Below are 20,253 nucleotides of genomic sequence, written 5' to 3' on the forward strand. Positions count from 1 at the left end.
AGGTCAGCAGTTCGAATCCCTGTGATGGGGTGTGCTCCCGTTGCTCGGTCCCTGCTTCTGCCAACCTAGCAGTTCGAAAGCACGTCAAAGTGCAAGTAGATAAATAGGTACCGCTCCGGCGGGAAGGTAAACGGCGTTTCCGTGCGCTGCTCTGGTTCGCCAGAAGCGGCTTAGTCATGCTGGCCACATGACCCGGAAGCTTTACACTGGCTCCCTCGGCCAATAAAGCGAGATGAACGCCACAACCCCAGAGTCGGTCACGACTGGACCTAATGGTCAGGGGTCCCTTTATGTTTACCTTTAACTGGGCACCCTAAGGTCACACTTGCCTGTGGTAGGGATGACGCACCACTTCACCCCAACCTGTTATTAAGACTAAAGGATTGCACCCAATACCTTATCCACCAAAAGTTGTGGCTTTTTGCCACGAGGAAGGCAAAACCTCCAAACAGGCCCAGTCAGTTTGCAGGCAACTACTCAAGACTTCTGCCACATCAGCTTTCCATCTCAATTGGCACTGAAGCCTGCTTTAACAGCTCCCCTGGATTTGACATAGGAATCTGCCTTACACTGAGTCAAATCATTGATCTATCTAGCTCAATATTGTCTTCACGGACTGGTAGTGTCTCTCCAGGATTTTCAGATCTCCAGACCTACCTGGAGATGCTGGGGATTGAACCTAGGACCTTCTGCATGCAAAGCAGATGCTCTAGTATTGAGGTCCTCCCCTTGCACTGGGTGGTTGGATCTGGGTGTTACTTCAGTTCCCCACAATGTCATGTCACTCTGGGGTGTTTTGGGAAATCAAAGTGATGTCTTGGTTTCAGGCACCTAATGCTGATCACAATGCCCCCCCCCTTTTTACAGAAAGTTATCTCCAATTCTAGGGACGCGGGTGGTGCTGTGGGTTAAACCACAGAGCCTAGGACTTGCCGATCAGAAGGTCGGCAGTTCGAATCCCCACAACGGGGTGAGCTCCCGTTGCTGGGTCCCAGTTCCTGACAACCTAGCAGTTCGAAAGCACGTCAAAGTGCAAGTAGACAAATAGGTACCGCTGCAGCGGGGAGGTAAACGACATTTCCGTGAACTGCTCTGGTTTGTCAGAAGCGGCTTAGTCATGCTGGCCACATGACCCAGAAGCTGTACGCTGGCTCCCTTGGCCAATAAAGCGAGATGAACGCTGCAACCCCAGAATCGGCCACGACTGGACCTAATGGTCAGGGAGCCCTTTACCTTTACCTTATCTCCAATTCTGACACTGTCATCTCTTTGGATTGCCTTTCAAGGTGTGCTACACCTTACAGAGGGTTGCTCCACACTTATTTAACTAAAGTGGGCACACTCACTGAAGTGAACTTGTGTAAATAGCTGTATGTTTTGTTTGTAATAAAAAAAGAGAGCAGGGAAAGTTCCCATTCCAAATACTGAATACGAGAGCTGAGCCAAGGGGAAAAATCCATCTGAAGAGAAAACGCAAACAATTACAAACACCTGGGAAAAAAAGAAAATAAATCATTAATGTGTATACTATGACTACCAAAAAGAAAAAGAGAGGGGGGGAATACTGGTGCGTAACGGCAAAAAAGAAGCCATCTGCTCACCAAAGTATGAATCAATCTGTCCATGAAATGTGGAAAGAGTATCCCACCCAACTATTAAGAGGCTATATCAGAGGAAAGCAAAAGTTTGTGCAGCTAACACAACATGCAGCCTGCCAAAGTCATCTTGCTCTAATTCTCTTGTCAGCAAAAGCCACTTTAGAGGAGAGGTATGAGCTCGCGATCTGTTTACTTGATGTCCACTCTCCTCCTCCTCCACCACCCTCCACCCAATCCCCCTTCTAGCAATTTCATCATTCTAATATTCCTTGGGCTTCATTCCAGTCGCTGAGCACTAAGAAATCCCACTGAGAACACAATAAGCTAAAACAAATCAATGCATGTGAACAGCCACAAATGTCACATTGCTTATCTTGTGCCCTGGGACATGAAGCAGCTGCTGCTGACTTTTAAGGAGGAAAGCAAAACAGAGCTCCATTAGTATTCCCCGGCATACTTTGGCGTTTCATGTAGCAGCTGATTTTCCCTTTCGGAATAGGGAAGAAACAGAACTGATGTTCTTCCGTTCAGGATGGTCCCACATCCTTCCTGAAGCAGGAAGAGCAGGTGAATGGGATGCAAAGCACGGGTGCTTTTTTTCTGCCTTCAATTATCTGTTTTATCCCATGACTTTTATGGAAACAATAGCGGCCACAGAACTTGCCAGGCAAGGAAATGAAGGCGAGGCCCTGGTGTGGACCTGATTCTCAGTAGGGAGCCTATAGACTGCAGCAAGCTCATTGCTTTTCCAGTTGATCCTTCGCTTGCCACATCCATCCTTCCATTGTAACTGGCACTTTTTCTTATATTTACACCCTCTCTTTCCCCTCTAGGAAAGGTGGGGAGCCCTTTTTATTCTCACAGCAACCCAGTGTGGTAGGTTTAGCTAAGAGAGGGTGACTAGCTGAAGGTCACCTGGCTGAATGGCTTTTGTGATTTTAGTTTTTATAAAGGGTGGCACAGGGACTGTGCACTGGCTGCCAGAAAAAGTATAGCTACTTTGGAATGTCTTGTGAGTGTAACATTAACGGTAGTTTTAGTAACTTGCACTGAAATGACAGTTCAGGAATGGCTGGTCTACCACGGGACTCTAGCTAAATATTAAACAGGATAATTGGTTTCTGGAAGAAGAAACGGTTTTTCCATTACTGCACCCAGTACTGTTAAAAAACAAACAAAGGGGAATTCCAGTAGGTTTTGCAAAATTCAGATATGGCTGCAGTGGCAAAATACTGAGAACTCTATCACAAACCTTTGCAATAGCATTCACAGCTTGTTACTTACAGAGGCGACATCCAAAGATGTTGCGTATGAGGAAAAACCATAGTGACACAGACATGGAATGTGAATGCATATTCCCTGAACACAGTGGGTACCCTGGCATGACTATGACATACGTTTATATGGACGATATGGAATTGGCGGAAATGACTGGCAGAATCCGAGACCAGGGAGAAGAGTCGGTGGAAGAAGATTGGAAGAAATTTAAAGACTATTTACAGAAATATTGTAAAATTAATGAATGTTAGAATGATGTCGGAATGAAGTTAAGTGGTTTTTAGCAGTAATGTTATAAAGGAGCATGTGAAAATGGACTGTTAACAGGCGAGAAAGTAAAGTTATAATATATTAAGATAAAGGATTAAGATAAAAAAAAAGAGGGAAAGGATTTGCTGAATTAACCAACTGAACTGGAATACAAAAAAGGGAGGTGTGAGGAGGTCAGGGAAACAAGTAAATGAAAGACAAGCTATGGAAAGATGGATTTACTTTTAATTGTTTTTATTTTTTCTGTATTTTGTATTTTTTTGCTTCTTTTTTCTATCTTTTTCTTACTTTTGTAACCTTTCTTGAAATTTCAATAAATATCATTTTAAAAAAAAGACTATGACATACGTTTATGTGCTTATGCACATAAAACCCAATGAGTTGACAGTTTTTGTTTCTCCAAAAAGGAGATCCAGTGTTGGCTTTCATGCATGGGATAGCTGTTACATAAGAACATAAGATGAGCCTGCTGAATTAAGCTAAAGGGCTCATCGAATCCAGCATCCTGGTCTCACAGTGGCCAACCAGCTGCCCCAAGCAACAACTGAGTGTGAGAGCATGTTTAGTATAATTGTTTAATTGTATACAGAAATGGAGAATGCTTGGATGTATATTTCTGAAGGGCTTAACATTGGAAAACTCCATTGGAGTATACTAAACTAGAAGAGAGTTCTCTGAGCTTCTAGCTGGGTTGAATCAACGGCTGATGTTCTCTGTTACCTTTCACACAAGTGTTTAACCTTAGATCATGTGATTAAGGTATTTCAATGGCAAATCTCCATTTTGAAAAGGAGTTGCCTCTTGGCCTTTTGTTCCCAGGCACAGTGAGAGAAGGGTGTGATAATGAAGCCTCTCCAGGAGCTTAATAGTCTTAGGTTGGATGCAGACTATGGGGAGAGACAGAGCTTTGATTTTTGCTCTGTTCATAATTATGTTATATATTTGAGAGGAACCTATGCTTGGATAAGGATTTTCTTTGTGAAATTATTTGGATGTATTGTTTTTGTACCTGTTTTGAAGAGGTTCTGGTTAGTAAACCTTTAAATCATATTTATGGGTCTGGACAATTTTTATTCCAAAAGGAGTCAGTTTTTATGCATCCAATTGCTTCATGCTACATCATACTGATATCTGCAATAGAACATTCTCCCTACCTGTGATCCCCAGTTATTCCTCTAACAGTCTCCAAATCCATGGATTCCTGGTTTGAGGCTTGAGAGCTCAAGTAGGGATTTGAAATGTTCTGCTTGAGCCCCCATGGGTGTTATGAGGACATCCACAACGGGAGCATAAGCTTTAAATCTCTTTGCCGGGAAGCCATTCTTTGCAAACCAAGAGCAATTTGAGAACTAGGAGGGTCTACATGGAACCCGTGGCAAAAAAATATTTTTTTTTTAAAGCATTTCAGAATGATGTGAATGATCAGCACAGCAAAGAGGCAATAGTGGAGTGGAGGGAGGATGAAATCAATAGAGTAAATTATTTTTAGTTCTTATGCAGCACACAGGAGTGGTTCAGGAAGCAACTGTGTTTGAACCATCCAATAATAACAATCTAATTAAGCTGGATTTCCTGACTGATGCTAAAGAGTGATACAGGATGAGAGATGACTGCCATGAAGAAATCTCCTGTTCCTGATCCCTTTGTCAGACCAACATTGCAATGAAGACCTAACAAACAAAGGGGTTAAAACAAAAAAAAAAAATTCCTTCCAGTAGCACCTTAAAGACCAACTAAGTTAGTTCTTGGTATGAGCTTTCATGTGCATGCACATTTGTGTATCTGAAGAAGTGTGCATGCACACGAAAGCTCATACCAAGAACTAACTTAGTTGGTCTTTAAGGTGCTACTGGAAGGAATTTTTTGTTTTGTTTTGACTATGGCAGACCAACACGGCTACCTATCTGTAACTGAAACAAAGGGGTTGATTAGAGACACCATCCTTTAAAGCAATTGCACTGGTTGCTCATCTACGTGGTAGTCTCTCAGGCTAATTTACCACAAAAGGTGGTGGTGGGGGGTGAAATGACAAGAAGGAGAACCATGTCCACTACTCTGAGCTCCTTGGAGGAAAGCTGAGATATAAGGAATAGGTATGTGATGAATAAGTAAATAAAAATATTTCACTGGCGTAGGTCAGTATTGCTGGGACTGCTCCATTTTCTGCCATTCAGAATTCCTATCTTCCAGTGTTCCAGCTTTCCCAAACAGTGTGTTTCTTAATAGCAAACTTCACATAAAACACCGCTTTGATTCTTCACGTACAAAGCATGCAACAGAATGCCAAGACTAGAGAGTACAGTAGTGAACGCAAGATTTCACTTCAGTTCTTCTTTTGCCTGAAAATAATACGATGTTTTGGAATCTTATAAGTGATTAAAAAAAAAACCCTAAACACTCCAGGGCTTAGCATAAAACCTGCAGCCTTATGTGGGCGATAATAGCGCAACTTTTCTAGAGTCCCATTAAAATATAGAATGTGGAGAGTGATTTATCGCACAAGGAACAAAACTCCCTATTAATTTGAAGAGCTTGTTTTAAACAACTTAATGAGTGTGGACCACCCATGCGCTTGGAAAAAGCCAGCGTTTACAGCGAATGCTTTTTTTTCTATTTCTTTTTACATTAAGCCTCCTGTGATCTTGCTTATGTTTATCTTAATGAAATATGTTCCTCAGAGCTCCTCATCCTTAACTGCTTTCTTAAGTGTTTTTCACAAGAGGGGAATGGATAATCACTGCTGGGGGGCAGGGGAAGGATAAAAGAAATCAAGATGCTTTTTGCTGATAGTGAAATAACGCACCCTCGTTTCAGCTTTGCTTGCCATAGTGACCCTCCCTGAAACAAGATAATACCTTTTCCTGCATTCCTATATGTAATAGGCTGGCAGTTCTAAAGTCAGAAAGACAACATAGCTGCTGACCAACCCAAGGTCTACCCCGTAATGCTCTGGTGATAGTTATTTATCTATTTGTGTAAAGCATTCTCATCCCACACTTCCGGGGGGGGGGGCGGATGGCTCCCAAAGCAGCTTACAGATGTCAGTAATGTCCCAGCCCTCGGCTTACCATCTAAAAGACACAACACAAAAGGAAAAGGGATTGTGAGGGTTGAGGGGGGGGAAAGAACTGAAGCATTTAGGTTCTCAGTGGCAGAATTCTTTAAATGGTCAGCAGGAACTGAAAGATTTCAAGGAGAGGAAGAGACAAAAGTCTCAGGCTTTCGCCAGAGTAGGACGAGAGGCCCTCTGGTTTACCATATAAAAGATACAACACAAAAGGAGCATAAGAATAATAGAACTGTAGAGTTGGAAGGGACCACAAAGGCCATCTAGTCCAACCCCCTGCAATGCAAGAATCTTTTGACCAACATGGGGCTCGAACACACAACCTTGAGATTAAGAGTCTTGTGCTCTACCAACTGAGCTGGGTTCGCACTCATGCTCCACACATTCTGAAACAATGTAAAGTTAAAGGATCACACATGGCAGGGTTTAGTTTCGTTTTGTATCAGAGAGGAGGCTTATTATTTACAGGTATACACACTGAGCATGGAGCAAATAGATGCCCAGATAAACAGCAGTGATCTGCAAAGGAGCAGCAGTCCTCTGGAAATCAATCTTCATCCACTAGGAGCCCCTTGAGGCCCCTCCTTCCAGCCAGCTGCAAATGTTACTTTAGCCTATTTCTTCCTTGCCAGCTACTTCACAATTTAGATGCCACACACACAGGCAAACACACACACACACTCTCTCTCTCTCTCCAGAAGTCTGGTTTCGGATCCACCCTGGGGGATAGGTGTGGCATGGCTGATAGTAGCCTCCAAAGTTAATGGGCCATTACACATTCCAGACATTATTGTGCATTAAAGAAAGATCAACGGATCTTTAGCAAGCAATCCAGTATGTACAAAAGATAGTAATCTGGCAATCACTGCAATACTGGTACAAACAATTGAAATCACAGGGAGAGTGGACAATGTGAGCTTTGTGGGAAGAAGTGGGAAACCACTGTGTGTCTCATCTGAACTCAGGTGTTAACTTTCGCCCCTTCCGGGCAATCTGTTTATGGAGCAGACACAACAAAGTTTGCAACTAGAATATGGCCACATTCACACCATACTTTTAAAGCACATTTAAAGCAGGAATTGATGCCAGAGCTACAGTTTAACAATCATTCCCTCTTCACAGGGAACTTTGGAAAGTGTAGGTCTTCGCTAAGTTAATACAGCATTCTTGATTTAATTAACAGATTTGCCAGCGACCTGTGACCATGTCACACCACCCAGGCCCACGAACATGTGGGAAGGAGAACATGGTTTGCCTGAACTTAAAATGACCCTGTGGCAGGCATCATATATTGCTCTGTTACTAAAAAGCAGAGTGGAATGTTCTGCAAAATAATAAGAAGAATAATAAATTATAAGCATGGCAGCAGGCAAAAATAACATTTCATGTCTCGGCGTTCTTTCAGCTTAAGGGCAGAATGCCCTTGGAAGTACACCAACAGGTCATCAAGGCCCAAGATCCTAAAAACACAGCTCAGTTGCTGCTTTCACCTGCGTATTTGCTGCCAATGAATACTGGACCTGCTACAATAAGCAGCCTTCTGAATTTCCAAGTTAGCCTGCTCAGATGACTCATGGACTGGTTGCATTTACACAGACAGTCATCTAGTCTTTGTGCTCTGCAAATTAGTTTGGCTTATCCATTTATTCAATTTATATCCCACTCTTCCTCCAGAAGGAGCCCAAGGCAGCAAACACATATTGGCATCTGTCTGTCTCGAGAGACAATGGAGTGCACCTCTGGTGAAGTCAAGCTGGTGAAGTGCACCTCTGGTGAAGTCAAGCTGCTGTGTTAGCGGCACCAAAGTGAATTTCCTGGGGTATAAGCCTGGGCAATGTGTATGGGCTGCCCAGAAAACAATACTGACCTCTTGGCCTCGCCGATGTGGTCAAAAGGAAATCAGAGCAATACATTTGGCACCAGCTTGGCTGCAGGAGTTGCCAGAAGGAGGTGTACAAGGTGCCATCCACCTTAGGGACTCTACTCTGAACTTGTGTAGAGATTACTCCTTAGCCTTTTCTTCTCCTGAAGATATTCCACAAGGCAGCAGAGAATTAGGGTCAGAGCATTCCTTCTCTTAGATGGGCTACCTACCCAGATTGACGAGCCTCACCTGCCCCTCATTTCCCAGTACTAAATGTGTAGCGACTGCCTTCTTGACCATTGGATCCATTATTGGTCTTGTCCACTCAATCCACTGGAGCCTAAAATTGCGTGCAAGGGAAGTCCCTAACTCAGAGAGGGTTTTAGATTGAGGTAGGTAGCCGTGTTGGTCTGACGCAGTCGAAATAAATTTAAAAATTGCCCAGTAGCACCTTAGAGACCAATGAAGTTTGTTTTGGGGATAAGCTTTCATGTGCAGGCACACTTCTTCAGATACACACTTCTTCATAGAGGGTTTGAGACCCATTAGCTGCCCTCACCTGGTTTAGCTGGCCAGTCAAAGTCGTTTCCCTGGGTGTGACTGCTGTTCCATGCTAAGAGCTTCAAGGAGCCACAGATGAGAGCTGAGTGCAAGGTGGGAACCAAAAGCAGACAAATGATGCCAGAAGGATCACAATATGTCCTCCCCCAGGGGTTCCACCCCTTCCCTAACAGCCCACATCAATAATAGAAAAACATTATTCAAAAGAATTCTAAGAACAAATAACAGTTAAACATTCTTTAAAACAGTTAAAAGATTCTCTCAAACAGTGATATCAGGGTTGTCAGGAAAAGTGTTTTCCAACCATCAAATCCTGGGCAAAGAGGAACATTTTCAAATACCTCCTGTAAGTGAATAATGCTGTGCACTTTGCATGATCGCAAAGATGGAGTTATCGCTGTCGCTTTTTATTTTTTCATGTTAGCGGCTTTCACTGGTCCCCTCCTTAAAAGCTCAAAAACCTTGACCTGCCTCCCCCCCAAAATTGGGGGCACTGGGCGGGTTTTTGCACCCTGGCGCTGCATATGCTAAAGACGTCCCTGAGCAGACAGCAGGGTCAGTTGGTCAGTTGTCCCTGCTGCATAACAGGATGTAAAAGGGGAGGAGTCAATGGCAAGATTGACATGGTCTTCGCACCACACCAACTTTCCTGCCACCTCTCCGCTTCTTCCCCTATAAAACACCTACATCAAGCAATTAAACAATGAATAGACTTTGACTGGACTTAACCGTCAAGGGGTCCTTTACCTTTTACCTTACTTTGCAAATACCTGAGAGAATGCCTCTTCCCTCATCAAACTGTCTTGTCTTTAGAATCAGCTTCTCCTGGTGGTCCCTGTCAGGGATGAGGTCAGCAATGAGGGAACTTGAAGATGGGCTTTCTCAGTGGCTGGTCCAAAAATCTCCACACTCAGATCTTGTCATGTCTCAGCCTTATGCTCTTTTAAAAGGAAATCGAAGACCTACCATCAGGCTTCTAGAGGTCAAATTTGTGGAGCTCAGTTTGTATTGTACTGCTATCATAGGCTATTTTTGTTGTTGTTCTATTTGTGCTGAGCTTATTTTGTATTGATGTTTTAATTGGTTTTAGAAATATGCACGGATGTGTTTTAATCTGCTGTACACTGCCCTGTGACCATGCAATGAAAGGAAATATAGGGATATCTAAATGAATATTTGAAGGTACTTTCCCATCCATAAGTCCTGATGTAGAGAAGTGAGGGTTTCTTAAAAAAAATGCATTGCCTCCCAAGTTACAGTCACCATCTTCCACAGTGTTTATGTTTCTAAAAATGCACGAGGTACATATCTTTGAGATGCATACTGACATGCATTCTTACGGAAATTCCTGACGTGTTCTCCTCCCTCCCCACCTGAAAAAGTGTTGTAGGAACAAACAAACAAAAGCCCACCAGCTTCCCAGATTGCATTAGGAACCAGCTTCTTGAGTTGAAAGAGCAATTCTGGAAACCTCAGATGTCATCATGGGGTCAGTTCAACTTAGCAACTCTATACCTCTGTGGAGCATGGAGCTGCTTTGAATATCTGAAATAACCTTCACATGATTATTCACATGACCATTTTTAGGGGATGTGTGATGTTCACCGAGGGGGGGGTGGCTTGAGTTTCCTTTGGCTGGGTACATTGGAAAGAGGCCATGTGACTCCTTCATCAAGAGTCCACACATTCTGATTCATGATCTCACCGCACAACTCTAAAGTGGGTTTGAACAGTTGAATGGCAACAGAGGAATTAGTGCTGGGGCAGGGAAGGGGAACCCAACATGGAATCTGGACTCTGAAGTCTCTGTTGCTCCTTTGCTAATGTTCAGATGCCTTCAAACATCATTATACTGGTTTAACAAGTTATGCAAGAAGAAGCAAACGTGTGTATGGGCAGAGTGAACACTGTACATTTAAAGCACATTCAATACACGTTTACAGAACACTACTCCCCCCTCCCCCCCAAAAATATCATATAAACTGTAGGTTTATTTAGGTTGCTGGAAACTGAAGTTCTGCGAGGGGGAAACAAGATTTTTTGAGGGAAGTAATGTGCTTCAAATGTGTGTTAAATGTGCCTTCAGTGTTTGGTATAGATCTGACCCACGTTTTCTTTTGCATTTGAGAGCTGTTTCTCCTTAAAGCAGACTTGAACTGGACAGGCCATTAGAGAGAGGATTGTCCTCTGTAAAGTGACACACTTGCAAAGCAGGGCAACCTGGCAACCTTAATATCTGTGAGAAAATAATATGAGAGAAATTGTGAGGAAAGGGGTGGGAATCTTTATTTATTTTTATTTATTAAGAATATGAGGAGTTGAAGGAAAAGAATGCATAAAACATTTTAAAAGGCAGAGGAAAACAACAATAACTATAAGACAATAAAATATATTTAAGATTACAGAACTGTATAACGAACTTACTGTTTCCCTTAAATATACATTGTTTCATGGGTCACTATAGTTTCAGTAAATATGTTCCAAATATCATTAAATTTGTCCAAACACAATCTCTGTCTGAAACCGATCCGTTCATGTCATTTCTTCATTGATCAAAAGAGGCCATATTTTTTGTCCTTCCAATGTATCAATATCCATCTTTTTGCAAATGTAAGGGCACAGAGAATCCATGTACATCGACCAATTGTCAAGCCCCATATATTAGGTATATCTAGGGGTGGGAATCTTGATGGTGCGGCTGTTTCCTGGTCTACACATTAGGAGGCTGGAGAGCGAAAGCTAGGGAGGGAGAAGAATGATCCGCAGTCTAGCAGGGCCTCTGCGGGTGTCGTGCCCTCCAACACATGCAAACACCTTATCGAGTCCGACCGGCTCTCCTTTCAAAGCAGCTGCCACCCACGATGGCTCCTTGCTTATGTGCTGTAGCATTCCAAACACTCGCACCTCACTTAATACAGTAACAAAGCCAGCTTGGCTGCCACACAGACCAGAATGTGCTGTTACAGCTGTGAAATAGCTAACTTTGGCAGCCATATATCATTAAGGCTTTGTTTAAGAAACTCTCAGAATAGCCTTTTTTTGGGCCATGAGGCCATTTAGCCGCCACGCTCGCAGAGTGGTGACAGCAAGCAGAATATCCTGGCGAAGCTTCAATATATAACACTGCAATTTAAAAACCAGACTGAGGGTGGGGAATAGGACAGCTCCAAGGATTACTGGACGAAGGTACTTCGTTCATCTGGGGGCAATCGGATATTTAGCCAGGCTCGAACCTAGTCAGTCTGAAAACGATAGATGGCAAAAAAGAAGGGAATGAGGCAGGCCTTTTAATGCTCAAGTTGTAAATGAGGAACTGGGCAAAAGCAGAACAACTATTGAAAATGATTAGGCTGAAGGGGAAACATTAGGAAACAGGCGAAAGGCACTGCATGCTGAAAGCTGGCCTCCCCATCTACTCTCGGAAAGTTGCATTTCTCTGGGGGCATAAAAGAAAATTGAAGGAAAAGTGGGCAAGGAGTGGGTGGAAGATATTGGCAGAAAAAGGTGTTTTTTTAAGCCCAGCAAGCTGCTGTTTGCAGGGGACACCCTCTGCGCCGTGACAATGGCTGGCTTCCTTGCCAGTGTTTCCTGCGGTAGATTTGTTTCACGTGGCTGTGCCATATCAACAGGAGCAAAGGAGGCTTTCTTCACGGGGATCTCTTTCTTACATAATGCACCAGGGACTCTGAAGCTGCTCCTCAGAGGATAGCGCCTGCCTAGCAGAGTTAGACCTGCCTGCAGGTCACAGTTCTCCCACAAAAGCGAGATAGATCCATCATTTCTAAATTTGCATCTGTGCAAATGCATTAGCATTAGCATCTCTGTGTCTTCTTTTTGGTGACTGGCCTTTCCTCTCTCTTTTTTTTTTACAAGTGTGAGTGGCCACGCAAACAACACAGATCCCTCTTGCCCCTCCCATCCTACAATCTGGTGTTTATTTCAGGTGTGCAAACAAACTTTCCCCAAAGAGAGTGGAGTTTACAAGAGTTGTCGGGCAGTGAAGTGGGTAGGAGTCACCATCAGTAAACTCTGCTTTGTAACATGAGACAGGTAGCTGGAGCTGAGAAGTTTATGCATTTAAATACGTTGATATTTCTCTCTCTCTAGGTGAAGTGAAGTGACCTAGCTGAGAACACAAATCCCCTATTTGCTGTAATCCAACAATCTTTTGTAATCTTTTGGGCTTGGCAGGAGGTAATCCACTTGAAGTAATGAGGTTTTCTTTTCTTTTTTCCTTTCTTGAAAATGAGGTGCTCACTACCTCCAGTTACTGAATGTTTGCAATTAACAGAGGATATGATCGATACCTTTGCACTTGGTGCATATTCAGTACTAGAGCTAGTTTTATTAATGTAGAACCTGCAAAATATGCATATTATAAAAGAGTCTACTGGAGGGATATACCAATAATTAATTTATTGCCAATATTTACCGGTATACTCCTTCTTTATTGCTAAATCAGGTCGTCAGGTGGCAGGGTATTTGTCACCCTGCAAGGGCAGCAACAGAAGCATTGGATTGGTTCCATCACTGTGCCCCCAACACAGTTACCTCTCTCTCCCTTGCTCCTCTCTCTCTGTTACTGGAAGGGACTGCCTCATTGGAAAGCCAGGTAACAATGCCTCACTGTGTTCTGCCCTGCTCTCTGCTACTGGATGCAGCTAAACACCAATGGTTGCGTTTCAATATTCATGAGGGGCTGACAGGAGAGAGGTCACATAGACACATTATACACAGGGTGTGTGTACACACACACACACACACACACACACACACACACACATTTAAAGTGCTTGCCTTAATGTAGGCCTGCAGTCACAGGTCTGGTGTTGGAGCAGAGTGGGTTGTTATTATTTTATTGCTGGCCTATATGGGTGGTATGTGGTAGGGAGACATTCTATGTACAGTGGTACCTCTGGTTGCAAACGGGATCCGTTCCGGAGGCCTGTTCACAACATGAAAGGAATGCAACCTGCAGCAGCACATCTGCGCACACTCAGGTTGCGATTCACCACTTCTGCACATGCACGTGACATCATTTTGGCGTCTGCGCATGCGCGAGTGGTGAAACCCGTAAGTAAACCTTTCCAGTATTTCTGGGTCGCCACGGGACACAACCTGAAAAAACGTAACATGAAGCAAACATAACATGAGGTATGACTGGATTGGGGGGTGGGGAGCAGCTGTTTATATCGTAAACACAGAATCCACCCTTGATGCTTCTTCAATCTGTCATGCCAACTTACCCTTCAACATTCCACATGAAAATAGGGACATTCAATTTACAGGGTGGTATGTGCATTGAAACTAATGGACCTAACTTAGTCATGTTCACTAATTTCAGTGGGTCTACTATAAGTAAAACTTAGTTGAATACAACCTATAGACTGATTTGCCCTGCTTAGGAGGGCATGTTCCTGTAGTGCTAAGGTCTGATCTGCACTATATGAACTTCAATGGCATTATTATGGCACTTTCTCGTTAGCTGGAAAACAACCACAGTACAAAGCATCATAATGAATTGTAGGGATGAGTAAACTCCCCTGAGCTGGACTTAGCTTGGAGGGCTCTCAGAAACCAGCTTCCTGTTTTTCCTGAGAATTCCCTTTTGGCTCACTAATGGCACTACATTCATGGACCTTATTATACAGGCCTTGTGTAAATTGCAGTGCTCAAGTGTCCCTGCCCATCTCTAACCACCATGTTAGGAAAAATAATAGGGACACTTTTTTCGCCCTCATAATCCTAGAGCCTGGGACCATTAAATGAAACAGAACTTTAGAAGATTCTGTGCAGATGGTAGGAAGTACTTCTTGAAGGAGCACACAGTTAAACTATGGAGTCACTCCTACATTTACTTCCACCCTGAGCAATTTATCTTATCTAAAAAGTTGCTCGCTTCTCTGCAATATTTTCCAAAGATTCCCAGAAATCAGGGGGTAGATTTAAGGGGGTGTGTATCATATTTGTGTGTGTGTGTGTGTAGAAAGCCTTCATCTAGTTAAGGGAAGAATGTCAGCAAACTCATCCATCTTTTGAAGGTTGGCAGTTTAATTAACTTTGCTTTAAAGTATTTTATGTTGGTGTTTGAATTATAATAAGTGTGACAGGGCAAAGACCAGTTGGCTGGAACAGGGGTGGGGTGGGAGTCTGGCAAGCAGAGTCTTAGGAAAATTAGGCTGGTTCACTTGGGCTAAAGTTAATGTTTATAGAGTTCCTTTGTTTCTTAAAACATGATTTCTCTTACGACCAAGAAGCAACTGGTTGTGTTTTGCCAAAATTTAAAAACTTGATGTGAAGTAACCAGGAGTTTCCCAATGTCACTAGAAACATTTTCATCGTCTTTTTCTCCCATCCTACTGTGAGTGGTGGTATATTCCGCTCCATAGCCCAGCCTTCTCCACACTGTTGGACTACCAGTCCCATCATCCCTGACCTTTGGCCATGCTGGCTGGGGCTGATGAGAATCCAACATCCAGAGAATGCCCAGTTGGGGAGCATTATTATAGCCCAGAACACTTGATCTGTTCCATCAAGGACTTAGGTCAACCAGAGGTCAGCAGAGTGTCCAAACCCATCTTTCAGTGCAAGGTTTCAGCTCAGCATCATTTGAAGCCATCAGAACATAGAGGATTCCTTTGTATATATACTGTGTTCTGTCCTATTTGGCCTTTCTTCGTGTATTCAAGCTCATCTTCCTCTTCATTCTTAAAACTGTGCGGTGGGGCGGGGCTGGGGGAGGAGTTTTAAAGGGAGAGATTTTGCATGGGCAGAGGGTGAGTTGCAGAGAGCAAGAGAGAGTGTTTGCATGGGCCTGGTCCTTCTGGTGGAGAGGGGGAGGGGGAGATTTTTTTGTGGGGGCAGAGGTGGGGGGTGTCAAAGAGCAAGAGAGGGGAGGTTTACACTTTGCACAGGCCTGGTCCGGTCTGGTTGAAAGTTTGCATGGGCAGTGAGGACGAAGGGCAGACAGGCAAAGAGCGAGATCAGCAGATAAAGAAATCACTGGGTACAGCATAGCAGCTAAAATGTGAAGGCACTTGCCCCGAAAAGCCCTTCCTTGCAGAGGTGGTAGTGAGTCGGCTCAAATTCTTGCTCTCTGATTGTATTTATGATATCTGTTTTGGAAAATGAGATTTGTGTAGGGTGTAATAGTTTCATTTCCAAGATGGCGGTGCTTTTAAATATCCAGTGGTACCTCAGGTTACAAACACCTCGGATTGCAAACACTTCAGGTTACAAACTCCACTAACCCGGAAGTAGTACCTCGGATTACAAACTTTGCCCCAGGATGAGAATGAAAATCGTGTGGCGGCAGCAGTGGGAGGCTCCATTAGCGAATGCATGCCTCAGGTTAAGAACGGTTTCAGGTTAAAAACGGACCTCTGGAATGAATTAAGTTTGTAACCCGAGGTACCACTGTACTCTCAGAGCATGCCTAGCCCGCTTTTTCTTTCTTATACTGTAAACCATGTGTGCCATTGTAATGGATTACTTTGAAGTCATTTATGCACTGGGTAAAGCAATTTTTAGCCCCCAATTCCTTCTCCAACCTTTCCTTTATTTTGCCCAACCAAAGGTGGCAACCCCAGTTGACACTCAAGTGAGCATTACTGTGCCAGCCAGAGCAGCCAGAGCAGGCACCTTTAATAGTTGTGTAGAAGGTAGAATTTCAGTAGCGTGGATGCTCCATGCTATGCAAGCTAAGCCAGCTCAAATCCCCTCTTCTTCATGACTATTACAGTTGCAGAAGTCCTGTCCTCTTTGGCCATCTTAGTGCTGCCAAGCTATATACCAGAATTGTTCTAATTATTATTAGAGAGACTATAATGAACTCCCATTGGCGTTCTGGATTTAAACAAAACTCAGAGATTTAATCTGGATGAGTTTCAGCATTCTTGATACAGAATCAGGATGGTTTCCCCAAACCCCGTAGTTTAATAGGTTTTGCTCCAAAACTGTGACTGACAAGGAGAATTAGGTACCCAAAATGTGCCAGCTTTGAGAGAACAGTTGCATGTTTGTTTTTCAGGCAGTGCCGCACCCTGTCTGCCTCCCAGCTTTTGCGTAACTTTTGCCATTTGCTTCTATACTTCAAGGTCAGTTCTGCAGTTAGAGAGTAACTAGCCCGGAGGGAAACAGATAACCACACTGGTTCGATACCAGAAATGAGAGCTGGGCAAATAATATAGAACAACTGTGTCTTTGTTTGCCCAGGAATGGTTGGTGAATAGATAACACTTCTAGTGCCTGAAATCCATTGAATAACTTTTGCAAACAATTATTAATCCATTGTGTGTGTTTTCAGAGCATTTTAGTAAGATCACAGGATGCTCAGCCTTTTACAGTCTAGTTATTTTTTAAAGCTAGAAATCATATATGCAATTTTGTTCTTCACTGGGCTGCATGGGAGATCATTAATGAGATCTCAACAAAATCTTATTAAACAAAAATAATAATAATTTAATGAAATATTGATATAAGCTCCTATAGTTGTAATTAGAGTTGAAATGCCTGATTAGGGTGTGTTTGCATCAGCAGTATTTTCTACAGCTTATTTTCAGCCTTTGCTGAATAGGCACACTTCATAACATATCACCCTATCATAATTTGCACTTCCATCCTGATTTATGCATACAGTATCAAGTCTCTTTGTTTTCTAAGTCCATCCTGTCCAGCTAGCAAGAGTAGACAACACAAGGCTGAGAAGATGACTCTGAGGAGGTTGGAGGAAGCTGGAATCTAATGACACAAAATCCCTATTCAGGGTTAATGTGGAAATTGCACATGTATGTGTATGGGAACAGGCATACTAGTTCTGCCATGCTATCACCTCCTCCAGCTGAAACAGTGTGTTGGGAGTCTGCACACTTCAAAGTTGCCCTTCGAGTCACAGAGGGGTATGTTCATCCCACCATCCCTTAGTCCTAAATAGATGGGAACACACATTCCCCACTTCCACCCTCCATGGTCTCTCAGTACAATTGGGGGCCCTATATTTCTGAACAGGACAAGGCTACCAATAGTTATCAGCCATGATGGTTAAGTTCTGCTTCCACTAACAGAGGCAATACACCTCTGGGAATCACAGCTGGACAGAGTGCTCAGACCCTGCTTGCAGACTTCCCTCAGGTATTTGGCTGGCCACTATGAGAACAGGATACTGGGCTTGAGGGGCCATTGGCCTGATCCAGCAGGATCTTCTTATGTTCTTGTGTATGATTCTGGTTAGGACCATAGTCCTCCCTAATCCATGAAGATTGTTCTCATATCAATAGGTGGGAGGCAGGAGCTCCTCAACCCAGCCTAAACAGCTGAGAGGGACCTTTTTACCACAGCAATGATTTTGGATTGGCTGAGCTAAGCAGAGAGCTGATTGGCCAGAGAGGAGGAGATTGACAGAAATGCCTCCACAAGCCTCTGTAAATGAATGGAAGAAAATTGCGGGGGGGGGGGGAGGCAGAAAAGATCGCTTGGCTTTGAGATTTTTTGGGAGGAGGCGCAATTGTTTGACATTCTCATAGGGTGGCTGAGCCAGCAGACCATAGCTGTCAACTTTCAGCTTTGAAAATAAGGGAGCAGCAGCCTCGAAAATAAGGGATCAGCAGCTTCACCTGTCCTGGGGACAGTCTACGGGATATCTAACAATCCAGGATAGCAGCAGGAAGCAGCAGGAAACGGCACTGGAATAACGGAATTTCCCGCAAAAAAGAGAAGGTTGACAGCTATGCAGCAGACCCAGGGGAATAGCTTCCACCCTACCAACCTGTTATGTACTGAGGTTCTCACCCTGGCCAACAGGGGTATTGTGTATATAGTTTTCACTCAGGTCCACGTCAGTTAATTTAGGTGGGAAACCCTGGGCTGTTGTTGTTACAGTGTTGACAGCCGGCTGCCTATAAAAGCAGGCCAGCTGAGCTGTTCAATTCAGTTCAGTTCCAGTTTACTTATAAAAAACTGCTTGGAAAAATCTCTGTGTCGTCTGCTATGTCCACCCACTACTTAATACTGGTGATGAGGATGGTATCGGATGGACATCAGACCTCGGATCAGACGCGGACCTGAGTGAAAACTATACAGTGGTACCTTGGGTTAAGTACTTAATTTGGTCCGGAGGTTGGTTCTTAACCTGAAACTGTTCTTAACCTGAAGCACCACTTTAGCTAATAGGGCCTCCCGCTGCTGCCGTGCCGCCGGAGCCCGATTTCTGTTCTTATCCTGAAGCAAAGTATTTAACCTCAAGCAGTATTTCTGGGTTAGCGGAGTCTGTAACCTGAAGCGTATGTGACCTGAGGCGTATGTAACCCAAGGTACACAATACCCCTGGTCGCCAGGGTGAGAACTTCAATACATAGCACCCCTCCCCACCGAGATAAGGCATTAGTTACAATCATATTGTTTCCATTACATACAGCAAAATCAGAAATGCCTCCACAAGCTTCTGTAAATGAATGGAAGAAAATTGGGGGGTGGGGGAGGCAGAAAAGATTGCTTGGCTTTGAGATTTTTTGGGAGGAGGCACCACTGTTTGACATTCTTATAGGGTGGCTGAGCCAGCAGACCCAGAGGAATAGCTTCCACCCTACCAACCGATGTCTATCTCCTAACGTACGCATCCGAAACTGAACAAATTGATTTGGAAATTGGTCCAGGGGCTGCCAATCTATTTACATTTCAACTACTACTACTTCTAAATTAATTAGCATTGCCTCCAGCTAATTAAATAGGTCCCCTGTGTGTTGTTACAGGAAAGTCCGAGGGCTCTCTCTTGGACAAATGAAGACACCGACCAGAGCAATTCAGAGCAAAACAGCAGCCAGTAGGCTCGGTCTTTATTTAAGAAAAGACTGTCGCGACAGGACTCCCACTGCCCACGAAGTGAAGCAAGATGGAAGCCCCGAACAAAGGAAGACCCTAACTTTTATTAGTTGCTAATCCCCAAAGCTACACCCCCCAGAATTACATCATATTTACATCATGATTACATTAAAGTTAGGAGGAGTCGAGGAGGGGCTTCACAGGTAATCTGAGTGCCCTGGCACCTGGCCGGGGTCTCCTCTCCCCTCCCCACATGAGTCATTTTAAAGACAAAAGAGAAGGGCGAAGTTTCCTGCCCCCTGAGGGGAATCCGGTCAGAGTCCTTTGTGAAAGTCCGTGCGGAATACACTAAAAGATGCAAGTTATTGTGTCACTGATAGCCTTCTGTCTGAGCCCATCACGATGGTAATCAAGGTTATCACGTCCGCCGCAGAGTACGTGACCGCTCGGTCGAAGGATTATGGTTGCCATGTGTCAGGTTACCCCCCTTTGATAGTCCTTGTAATATGTAGTCAAATAAAAGTGGTCCGATGAAAATCCGATGTACGGCTGATTTTTGGTGAATTTATAAAGAGTATGGTCCTTGAAGTTCAAAGTACTTTCACTTTTCGGAAGCAACTTGCTACATTTTGATTAGATCAGTCACGGTCAATTGAACTCGGAAACATTGTATTGAGAGCTGTCAAAAGGAGAGGGAACAGACGCTTGCGGCTTGCAGTACCAGCGTGGCCGCCGCAAGGGGCGCTGTTTGATAATGGTGATTGGCTGAGGCTGCCGCTGTTTGACCTAAAGTTCAGGCG

The sequence above is a fragment of the Podarcis gaigeae genome, assembly GCF_964106915.1.
Source record: "Podarcis gaigeae genome assembly, chromosome: 11".
Lineage (NCBI taxonomy): Eukaryota > Metazoa > Chordata > Lepidosauria > Squamata > Lacertidae > Podarcis > Podarcis gaigeae.